This window comes from Lonchura striata, chromosome 6, assembly GCF_046129695.1.
Source record: "Lonchura striata isolate bLonStr1 chromosome 6, bLonStr1.mat, whole genome shotgun sequence".
Classification (NCBI taxonomy): Eukaryota; Metazoa; Chordata; class Aves; order Passeriformes; family Estrildidae; genus Lonchura; species Lonchura striata.
The window spans coordinates 50027480-50038898 of record NC_134608.1 but is presented as its reverse complement, the minus strand read 5'-3'; positions in this window follow the sequence as shown (position 1 = coordinate 50038898).

Here is an 11419-nt window from a genome sequence, read left to right as displayed (position 1 = left end):
GAAAAGATTGTACTTTTTGTGTCATTTTTCTCTCTCTTGCATTGTACGTGGGTTCTGCAAAAATGTGGTCATTGAATTCTTTCATTTTTGTTTCCTGTCGAAAGGTGAAATCAAGCAGAACTTTTTGTCCATTTGCCACGTCTGACAAAAGGGGCGATTTATACTCCCAATTTTTATGGCTGTGCAGTCCCTTCTCTTGATTCAAGTGTTAGGTGGATTTTAGAGTGTGTTGATCTGAAACTGCCCTCTGACACTTCCCCATATTTTCTCTTGCAGCTTCTTGTATGCTCATACTGTGCCCAGTGAGGCTTGGTTGTGTGTAAGGCCACAGCCTACAGGTTTTTTATGGCTTATTACTGATGTTTCTCCAGTCCTCTGGTTTCTGTGCCTATGGTGGCATCAAAATGACTCCTTAGGCTGATATTCATGGGTTTGTAGATAGACCCTAGAAATACCTTTGGAGTGGAACAAAAAGAAAGACATGAAACTGTTTTTCCAGATAAGCTCTTTCAGAAGATAGGATGAAGCATAAGGGTTGGTACTGGGGACAGTTGTTGGGTTTTTTAAAGATAACCATCTCCATAATAAAAATAGGAAAATTTGAATATAAACCCTTCCATACTGAAAATCTTGATGGATGAACTTTGGAAAAAACTTCAGCTGTGTGTGAGGCAATTGGGAAAAGGCAAGATCATCAGACTTAGCCAAATAATTTTGACATGGCAGTCCTTGGATAACCAGAACATGAACCTAAGGCTCAGAATAAGACTTTTACTGCTGAATCAGGGAGTATAAGTATTTTCACACTTCTTCTCTGGAAAACACCAAAAAAATCTTGGGTAATTAGAAACAGTAGCCTTACTTGTAGACTCAGCAGTATATGAAGTCTACAGCTACATTTGTGTCCAAAGCATGCTTCCCAGAACCCAGAAGACATGGCTCAGGGCCAAAACCCCTAACCACCCTTACTCAAGGTCTCTTGCTGAGGGAAGAATGTGTGCCTCTTACTTCTGAGGTAGCAACAAATGGGACTGTACTTAATCCAGGGGGGAAATCTTCACTTTTTTTCCTGGAAACTTCTCCTGTCAGCTTCAAATACCAAGTCAAGTGGGGTCCAGTTACCTTCATCCAGAAACTGATCTGCTGGATGAAAATGGGCATGATAAAAGGGGTAAACACAGATTCTCATATTTTAGGGGAAGGAGGGTGAATTATTCCATCAACTTGTGTGAAATATAAAAAATATAAAGATGTATCCTTTGGAGATATTAATTCCTAACAAATATGCCACTGCAAGAACTTTAGGAGGTATTTATTCTACAATCTGTTAGCAAATAGTGCACTTTGCTCACCGTAACCCATTGTTACTGCAGATTTCACAGGTAGATTGTCACCCATTTGCTGAGTGGTTTTGTGTAATCTCTAAATCATTGCAGGCCATCTATTTGAAAAGTGTTAGTGGAGGAAGCATAATGTGCTTTCATGGTAATGTAAAATGCATTAGAAATGAATTGCATGATGCTTACCTCTCAAATTACAGAAAAGACAATGACACCCATATATGTGAATGCAAATTATATATAAAAATATCACAGATGAATCCCTGAGCTGTAACACTTGTTCATTTCTATAAATATTAACACATCAGGATTTATTTTGACATACCACTAAGATAAGTGCTAGAACTGACAATAATAATGTATAATTTATGTCCTCCATATTACCTTAACATCACTGTGCTTACATTATTGCATAAATTAATTTAATGTTTCTGACATGCAGCAGATTATTCAAGCATTTGTTCTTTTGTCTTCTACTGGTTTCTGTTGCTGTTTTCCAAATTACAGAATATTATTATACTCTAATGTTTATTTTATGGTACATACAATTCATAAAGTCACTTTAAAGTTCTGAAAGCTTTTATTTAGCACTCAGATAAACATGTGTTGTTATATGATGTGGAAAGAGCATTAAAGCTTTTGTATATTAAATAACTTTATGCTTGTGATGCAAATTGACAATAGCTGAGAAGTGCAAAGCTCAGGAGAAATTGAATCTGCAGCCTGTACTTTTAAGATACTTGGGGAATATATGGTTGCTACTGCGGGTGTGTCTCGTGTGAGAACCTCTCACAAATGCATGTAAAAAGTCCTAGATTTATCAAAAAATCTCTTGGTATCTGTTGGTCTGAACTACAGGTCTGTCCTTACCTGTTCCATGTGATAAGCTGTATGTAATCAAGTATGCATTTTCACATGGTCAAAAAAACATAAAATGATGAACTGCTGAACTTGAGGCTAGAAATCATCTTTTCATTTTACCCCCCCGAAAAGGCATGCTGTATTTTTTTCTTTAAGTTAGAAATACATATCTAAGAATTGATAAATCAGCACCTTAATTTCTTTGCACTAAATAGAATTGAAAACTTCCCTATTAAAAAAAATTACCCAACAAAACAAACCAAATCACACAACAGTAGCATATGTTTAACTTCCTCAAATGGTTTTGACAATGCGTAATTGTAAGCATTTAAAACACTGAATAACTGTTACTTGGTAGCAGTTGTGCATCTTCCATCTTCACCAAGTCTGGAGAAAAGAAAGTGTGATAAAGCCAAGCTGTTCACAGCCCAGCCCAGGCCAGTAGCCTGGAGAATTCTGAGTGGAGGATTCCCAAGCTGAACCTCTGTGACTCTCTCAGTGCCCTTTTCATGGGGCTAAAGGAAACACAGCATCACATTTTGCTGTAAGAGCTCCAGGGTGTGGAGGGCAAGATACACACAGCACACAGTGTTTTTTCCTGGTAGATTTTTTTTGATGGTTTCCCTTGGTTTTTAAATCTTCAAGGCTACATAAGCATTGCTTGTTATCATAAAAAAAAAAAAAAAAAAAAAAAAGTTTTAAAAATCAAGTAGGGGAACTGGTTTTCTTATAACTCCATTGTGCATGTACTCTAAAAAAAAAAAAGGGAGAAGAAAATAGATTTACATTTTAAAGGCCAGATTTACCTGTGCACTGTGGTAGTTTTATGTGCTGGCTGTGATATCTAGAAGCACTATAAGCCTCATTGATAACCAACTGACTATGGTGTGTTTAGCAAATTAGTTAATAATCTCCAAAATTAATAAAATATTTGCAATGCCAATACTAAATAGCAAATAATTGGAAGCATTGCAGGCTTGTTTCTTGTGCTTGTTTTACTGCTTTTGTTTGGATATTAAATAACTGTGGGGCTTCTCTGAAAAAACACTGCAGAAAGGCAGATCTAAGGTCAAAATTATATGTCAGCAATTTGAAAGAGGCAGATGTAATATATGAATATTGTAATAAACAAAAATCAAACAATGCAATCACTTGAAAGACCCACTGAAGTGTTGGACATGTGAAATTTCATTGCAGCAATCAATTTGGAGGCACCTGATCTTCAAGGTGGAATCCATAACCCTAAATTATACCTCTGGGTAATGACTAAGGAAAGTCAATTTTCTCAAAAAAAAAAAAAAAAAAAAAATACAGTCTTCAAAATAACTTTTTTATATGCAGGAAGCTGCTGAAGCCATGGAAGGTGTTTGCTCTCATTCTACAGCTATTGCAGTGTGAGGTGCCAGGAGATGGGAGAGGCTTCCATCCACGGGGATCCCCTTTGCAGAACGGTGCCTCCAGCTGCCTCTCAGGATAAGTGCAGCCTCACTGAGGGGCTGGCTCTCCTTGCCAGTTCACATGCAGATGATGTGTAAACACCTTGCTCATCTCCGGGGAGATTATCCCAGTCATGGTGATAAAAATTGCAAGGTCAGGGCAAGGGTTATTCCATCATTTCTGTGCCCCTGTGGAAGAAAGGATGCAAGGTGCTTGGCATCAGAGCTGAATTCTTTATCTTTCATACTTTATTCCTTATTTTATACTTACTTTATTCTTTATTTCTTTATGTTTTTCATACTTTATTTATTCTTTATTTCTGAGGAAAATAATCTCCTCAAAAATTCTTTATGAGATTTCTGAAGTTGAATTTGATCTCTTAAGGATCAATTTTGTGAATTACCTACAATGACATATCTGAGATAGGAGGAAAATTTTTTTTTTCCTGAATTGCCATTTTTTAACTACTTGATATATTTTCAAATCTCACTCAAGACTTTTACTCTTTATCAATGAAACTTGTTGCTTTTGTTTGTTTGAGGACATCAGCAACCAAGGCATTAGTTTGCTGTGCTGAGAGGCTCTACCAAAGCAACCTTTTGAGCATGTTTGCAGAGCAGCTCGAAAGCTGCTGAGTATGGGAGCCTCTTTGGAGGTGCTGGCTATGCCACTGTCAATGGTGGGTGACACAGAACAAAGTGTCCTGCTGGAATTTAATTGCTGCCTGTGTATTTGTGTATGAAACCAAGCCCAAAAGCAAGTGTTCCTCAAAGGATGCTAGGAATTACAGTTTCACGCTCCTATGATTATCAAAAGTTCATGTTAAATAACATATTTTAACGGGTCAGTTTAAATCACAAGAAAAAACATAACAGTTTTTTAAAAGGTGGTGTATTTTGTGGTTGTTTAAATCAGCTAAATATAGAAGCATTAAAAGTAATATTTCAAGGAAAAACATTCAATGTTTTAACAATATCATTTCTTTTTCCTGCTGTCAAATGCTTGAGATGATGAAATCTCCTTTTAAGACAGCTTCCCATTTTTACTAGAGTCTGTTCTTAGTATTGGTAGAAAACAGAATATTCCCACATTTTTGGACTTATTTTGGTGTAAAATAATCCCTTACTTTACAATTGGTCTTTCTCCCTTACCAGCAGGAATAGTACCGAAGTGTTTTTTTTAACTGAAAGTTAAGGACAGAGGAGTTATTGAAAAATCAAAATACTGTTCTGCAGGCACTGATGTGGAGCAACTTCTTCAGATTTTTAGTGATGAAGAGACACAGGGGAAATTATATTCCGTATCATCCAACTACAAAAGTTGCACTCTGACTAGAGCAGAATATTGTGTCAAATGTGCAGGGGGGGCAGTGCTGCCTGATATTTGATGCAGGAGCCAAAATTGTTTCCCACAGAAAAAGGAGAGATCCCAGTTTGAAAGAGGACTACAAGCTGGAAGCAATAATGCTTGAGAAAGACAGAAAAGCTGAATAAGGACGTGTAGGTGGTAGTAGATCAGCACTTTCAGCAGCATATAAGAAATGCCATGCTGCAGGAGTCCTTTAGGATGAGAGACAGACAGCTGTGAAAGGACCATAACTAGGTGATGCAGCTGCAACTGATAGCAATTTTTATCTCAGGCATCAGCTGAAATCTGAGCTGAGAAACATAAAGACTTCATGGAGAATTAAGGGAATGGGGAGAAGGTGATGTGCTTGAAGTTGCCAGAGGGAGAGGTGGTAATAGGATAATTTTACTTCTAAATTAGTTAGTGCTCTGTGTTAACCCTACAGCAAGTAGTCGGGACAAGAAAGAAAGGGGAGAAAAAAGGAGTGAGCTTCATGGAAGCAGCATTGGAGGAGCCAGGTAACTCTTTTGTTTGGTTCTTTCATTGGATTGCCATGGTTGCAATATCAGCCCAAGGTGCTGACAAACCAGTGCTCTGCTGAGACTGAGAGCGTGCCCGTGCTCGGAAGGCAGCTCTGTAAATGTCTCTCACTCACTGATCCCGAGTCTGGACGCAGCTGTACTGGCAAAACTAACTCCCAAGAGAGAAATTAGCTATGCTGGCAAAAGTTCAACTTTGCCAGTAAAACCACATCTATGTTAGGGCCTTTTGCCAGCACAGCTGTGCTGGTTGCAAATCCCATGTCCTCACACCCCTGACTTTTTGCTAGCAAAGTTTAGTGTAAGATTTGCCTCAGAAAGAAAATAATAGGGAGATTCACTTGTATCTATTCAAAGCTGCTTGTTTTAATATAGAAAGTAAGGCAAAATCTCCATAATGGTATAGTTTATACGGTCTCTCTTCAAAACTTTTCTCACTTGTATTTCTTAAATGTTGATTTTTTGTTTGTGTGCGTATGTTGAACACTTTAATATCAATCGTCAAAAATGAAATCTGGTAACCTGAACCACATTACAGCTTCAATGCAGCTCTGCCTCATTCTGTCCTAAACCACAGTTCTTTGATAAAAAACATGATAAAGAGCTGCATTGTACAAAACACAGTACAGCCAGCTGCAAATATTCCAGGGCTATGCAGTAGTAAATAGCATAAAGTACAGAATGTGTGGAGGCTAATGCTCTCATTCATTCCTGGATATATATATATATATTTAAAGTAAGAATCAGATGAAGAAAACCATGTAAAATCTGCCTACCATCAGCTGAAAGCATGAAGAAAACTGAGTTTTTGTCACTTATCTGCAAAACGAGAACACAGTGCAAATATAGATGTATTTTCAGAGCTCTAAACTAGATTTAAGAGTGAATTAAGGCTCTAGATTTTTTTTCCTCTATGCTGCAAAATATTGGTGTTGGGCCTTGCTTTTTGGAAGTCAGGTCATACTGATTTTACCACATTGACTGAGAAAGAAGAAGGGTCATAGAATCATAGAATATGCTGAGCTGGAAGGGACCCACCAGGATGTTTGAACCCAACTTGTGGCCCTGCACAGGACTCCCCAAAAATCACATCCTATGCCTGAGAGCCTTGTCCACTTGTAGTGTCACTGAAACATGTTTTATAAAAACATGAACTAGAAGGTGTGGGCTGTCTCCTAGAGGCCTGTGTAATAAATGAAGTTGATGCACAGGACCTGTCTGCCCAGATTGCTTCTTGGTGGATTCTCTTTCCAAATGGGGAAAAAACCAAAAAACAAAACAATGAAGTAGCTTTGCAAGTGCACAGACATGCACAAGTATAGCAAGAACAGGCTGTTTCTGAGCTCTAATATTGCTGAGCTACTGTGACACAAAAGAACTATATGAAAGCTAAAACCAAATAATTTTAGGAGAACAAGAATAATTGTGGACTGGTTTGCAGTGGAACTGCGTACAGTGAAATCTGACATTTTCCCATGGCTTGAAAGGATCTCCTGGTTTTACTCTAGGGTTATCATCCATATTTTTTTTCAACAGGAGAAAATTATTTTGATCTCCTGAGTGTAAACTTTTCTAGGGACCAGTAAGTGCACAAGCCCAGCCTGGAACTTTTCCTTCTATTGACAGCCTGTTTTCACTCAACATGTCTTTGATACTAGTTCTACTTGCAAATGTGCTGATGTGGGAAGCTTTGCTGAAAAACAGATAAACAAATGTGATTGCATCAGCCTTGTTTTCTGGGGAAACCAGGATGAAAAATCCATTTGCATATCTCTATGTACAAAGAAGAGTGCTTTGGGTGACCCCTTCCTAAAAAAAAAAAAATTGCTCAGTAGGTAGAATATCCTTTTCCAAAATGTTACCTGAGTCTAATATGATGGTTGTAGGAAAACTCTCTTGCCAGGAATATCCTGAAGTAGTGCCAGAGGCTTGCTGGCTTTGAGACATGTTGGGAGTTATTCATAACTCAGTGTGGGTACCTACGAGCACTGGAATGTGCAAAGTGATTTTTCGAAACCCACACAGAATCTTCAGAAGATGGTCATATTTGATGTAGGCTTTTTCATGTTATAGAGACTGCATAAGAAATCACAGCATACATAAATAGTGCCAAGAATTGAAAATCCAGCCTTTTCCCAAGGAGACAGCTCCCACAACGGATTTTTGTTTTTTGTTTGTTTCTTTTTTCCCCTCTCTCATTTTTCATTTGTGGTCATGCTGTGGCCAGAAGATGAGTAGGAAGTACAATATTGTATTTTTGACATGGTGAAAATTACACTTGTGTTGCTGTAAATCTGAGTGAACATCTGCGATGTTTAATTATGGTGGTAGCACTAAAGCATTAAAAAGATCTTTCTGCACAGTCACAACTTGTCAGAAAGAAAGCATAAATTCAGATTTGTTTTACTGGTTTCTGGTTTGTTCTTCTAGAGCTGATACCAAAGTCTAGGCCTAAGACCAACTCTCCTGAGAAACAGCACATATAAAATTCCATTACAGTTTATAACAACTGTGGTCGTTCCATGGAATTTTAGTGATGACTTTTTTTCCTGTAAAAACAGGAAGCTTTGTGAGTAGATGTAGAAATTAACCTGTTTGAAATTACTTTTTGTTTTTTGTTTGTCACATTAATGTTTCTTAGGTCAACAGAGGGAACATACTTAAAAGAAAAATACCAAGTAATAGTGTGGATGGGATGCCAAAAACCTATGCAGAATATTCAGAAACACTACAAGAGACTTTACTTGACTCTGTATGACAAATTATGCAGGAGAATATAGGTGTCACACTCAATATGATTTTATATATATATATGTATATATATGTATATATATATGTATATATATGTATATATATATGTATATATATATGTATATATATGTATATATATATGTATGTGTGTATGTGTATGTGTTGTCATGATACCTGATTGGGATCAGGAAAGGATTTCCCATAGTGGCTGAGGATGGGTACTGAGCCCATCTGCAAAGGGGATCCCCATGGATGGAAGCCTCTCCCCATCTCCTGGCACCTCACACTGCAATAGCTGTAGAATGAGAGCAAACACCTTCCATGGCTTCAGCAGCTCCCTACACAGATGACAGTTGTTTGGAAGAATGTCTTTTTGAGAAAATTGACTTTCCTTAGTCATTACCCAGATGAATTATTTAGGGCTATGGATTCCACCTTGAAGATCAGGTGCCTCCAAACTGGTTGTTGCAATGGAATTTCACATGTTCAACTCTTCAGTAGGTCTTTCCAGTGATTCCATTGTTTGATTTTTGTTTATTACAATATTCTTGTATTATATTTTACACTTACTCTATTATATTTTGTTTTTATTACAATATTATTGTATTTTCAGTACTGGCTACTGAAAAATGGCAGCTGTTAAGGGTGAAGGTCTCGGATGTGCCATGGGTGTGGTATAAAGACTGCAATGCAAAGATGAGAGAGTGTGCTGTCAAATATTCCTGCTATGGAGTCTTGGACTACTAGTTAGAGAAACATCTATTAAAAAAATTTAAAATCTGCAGGCTTTTTTTCCGTTTCTCTAGAAATATTTGAGTAGTGAAATGGATTCTGAGAAGCTGTACTTCTGAGTTCCTTTTGATTCTAATTTCCTGAAGATGACACCGCACACTTTTCCTAAGTCTCAGGGCAGCAGATCTCTGAATGCATTTCTTTCCATGGTGATAAAATGAACCCTTAACAAAAGCCTGAGTTTTTGGAGGACCGTTAAGGCACAGAATGCTTCCAGCCACTGATAACATTAAATAAATTAAGAATTTGTCTGCTCTTCTCACCACGGAGATACATCCCATATGTTTGTTGTGCTTATTGTCAGTAGAGAGAGAGGTCAAACAGCAATTCCTTCCTGTGCTGGTTTGTCTCAATGTGCAGGAGATATGTCAAGGAAGTTTGGGGTCCTGCATTCCAGAAGTGAGGAAGTTGTCTGCTCTGTGACCAGGGAAAGGGTTGCTTGCTTGGTTTTTTCTTCTGTTTGTGGAAGGTCCATTGAAGCAACCTCTGTACTAGAAAATAAATAAACAGTATTTTGTCAGTCTTTTCAGATCACACAGAAAATCTGAAGTTTACAGGAGATCATTGAGATAAATAACTTCTTTTCTGCAATAGCTTATTTTCTGTGGTTGATTTTATGTCTGTAGACATGATAGAGCAATTTGAGCTAGCCTTGATTAGAGGTTAAACAGAGATGGTTATTTCCTTACTTGCCTTGGGGCAGATGTATGTTTCCATGCTGTAATTTTTTTTTTTTTTTAAGTATCAGGTATAAACCAACAAGTGATGTAAGGAAAGATTCCTCTGTCTTTTCCTGGTTTTTTTCGTACTTGAGAGAGTATGGTCCTGATTTACAGAAATTCCCTAATGTGTGACCTTTTTGATACTTCTCCCCTTTAACCAGGGTGGGTTTCACACCCAGGCCTTGGCTCCTTTCTGTGCAATGTGACCAGGCTGCCCTGGCAGAGCTGGGTATGCACAGTCCAGGAGGCCACAGCCTGCAGCCTCCCAGCCCTTTGGCAGGGCATGAGTGCAAAAAGAGCTTTCTTGCTCTAATGGCTGTGAAAAGCAAGCACAAGTGGAACACACTCTGCAGATCGATTCTGAATTGCTGAGTGAATGCTATCAAAAAGTGTTTTCTTTGTTGCCAGTTTCCTATGCCGTGGCTTCCAGCCCTTCTGGCTTGAAAGGCAAAAGCATTATTTCAAAACCTTTAGGGTTCTCAAAATCAATAAATAGGAAAGATTCTTTGCTTTGTTTTCAAGCAGCAGAAAGGAACAAAAGCCACTCCATCTGGATGCAGACAGGGAGAGAGAGCATAGAGGGGTTTTACTCTGTGTAAGCTCCAGTACATAGAGCATCTTCTGGTGAGAAGAGGGGATATGAGAGGGGAGAATGCAAAAACAGCTGTATATGGCCAAGGATCTCTAGAAGCATCAAACAAAATAGCCTGAGACTGAAGTATGTTCTCACTTCAGTGGAGCAGAATTTGGGGTTCAATGGCAAGGTGTTGGTCTTCCCTTCTCTTTCTTGGGTTGCCCTCCATGGAAAAAATCCTAGTTTCAAAAAATACACTCCAAACCTCCTACTGAGCAGGGTGATTTGGGAACCCCTTCTGTAGGTTGTAAGACCTCTAGTCAAAGAACACAACTGGGCTGTATTTCTGGCTCCATATCTTGGTGAATCAAAGCAGCAGAGAGAAAATTGCTCTCCATCCTGGCAGGGAAGGACCTGGCCTGTAGGAGAAGTCTTGCTGATACCTTCACAATGCATGGGACATCCCAGTGCTGGGCAAATCCAGAGACCTGGTGTGGAGGAGGTCAGAGTGAAATCCAGAGGGGTTCTTTGCGCTGTGTGTGTGATGAAAGGTGGTTATTGGGCTGGAAACTCTTCCCTACATGGTGGGGATGAGATGCTTCTCACTTGTGTGGGAATCACTTTAAAGAGAGAGAAGTGCAGGAAAATGAGTGTCTCCAGTGAGACAGCACCTTTCAAGAAGGAAGGGGGACGATACAGAGTCATGAGAAGAGAGGAAGCTGGACACAAGAAAGAACAGAGAAAGAAAAAACAACTGTAATGGGACAAATTAAATAAATCTCAAAATGTAAATATGCATTTTTCTAATCAGATGGAGCAGTCAGATTAATTCCTTTCTCCCAAATTACCAGGATAATATCTTTATTCTATTACATCCCATCCACTAGTCGAGCTGGCATGAGTTTTATGCCTTACAAAGCAGGCATGTGTGGTAAGCAGAGCTGACCTGTAAAATAAGAGCTTTCTTAAATGGGATATGAGGAAATTATTTGGCTCCACAGGCAAGCTTGCAGTCTCCTTTAATGAAAGTTTTGTTTTAGACTTTCCAAAAGAGAT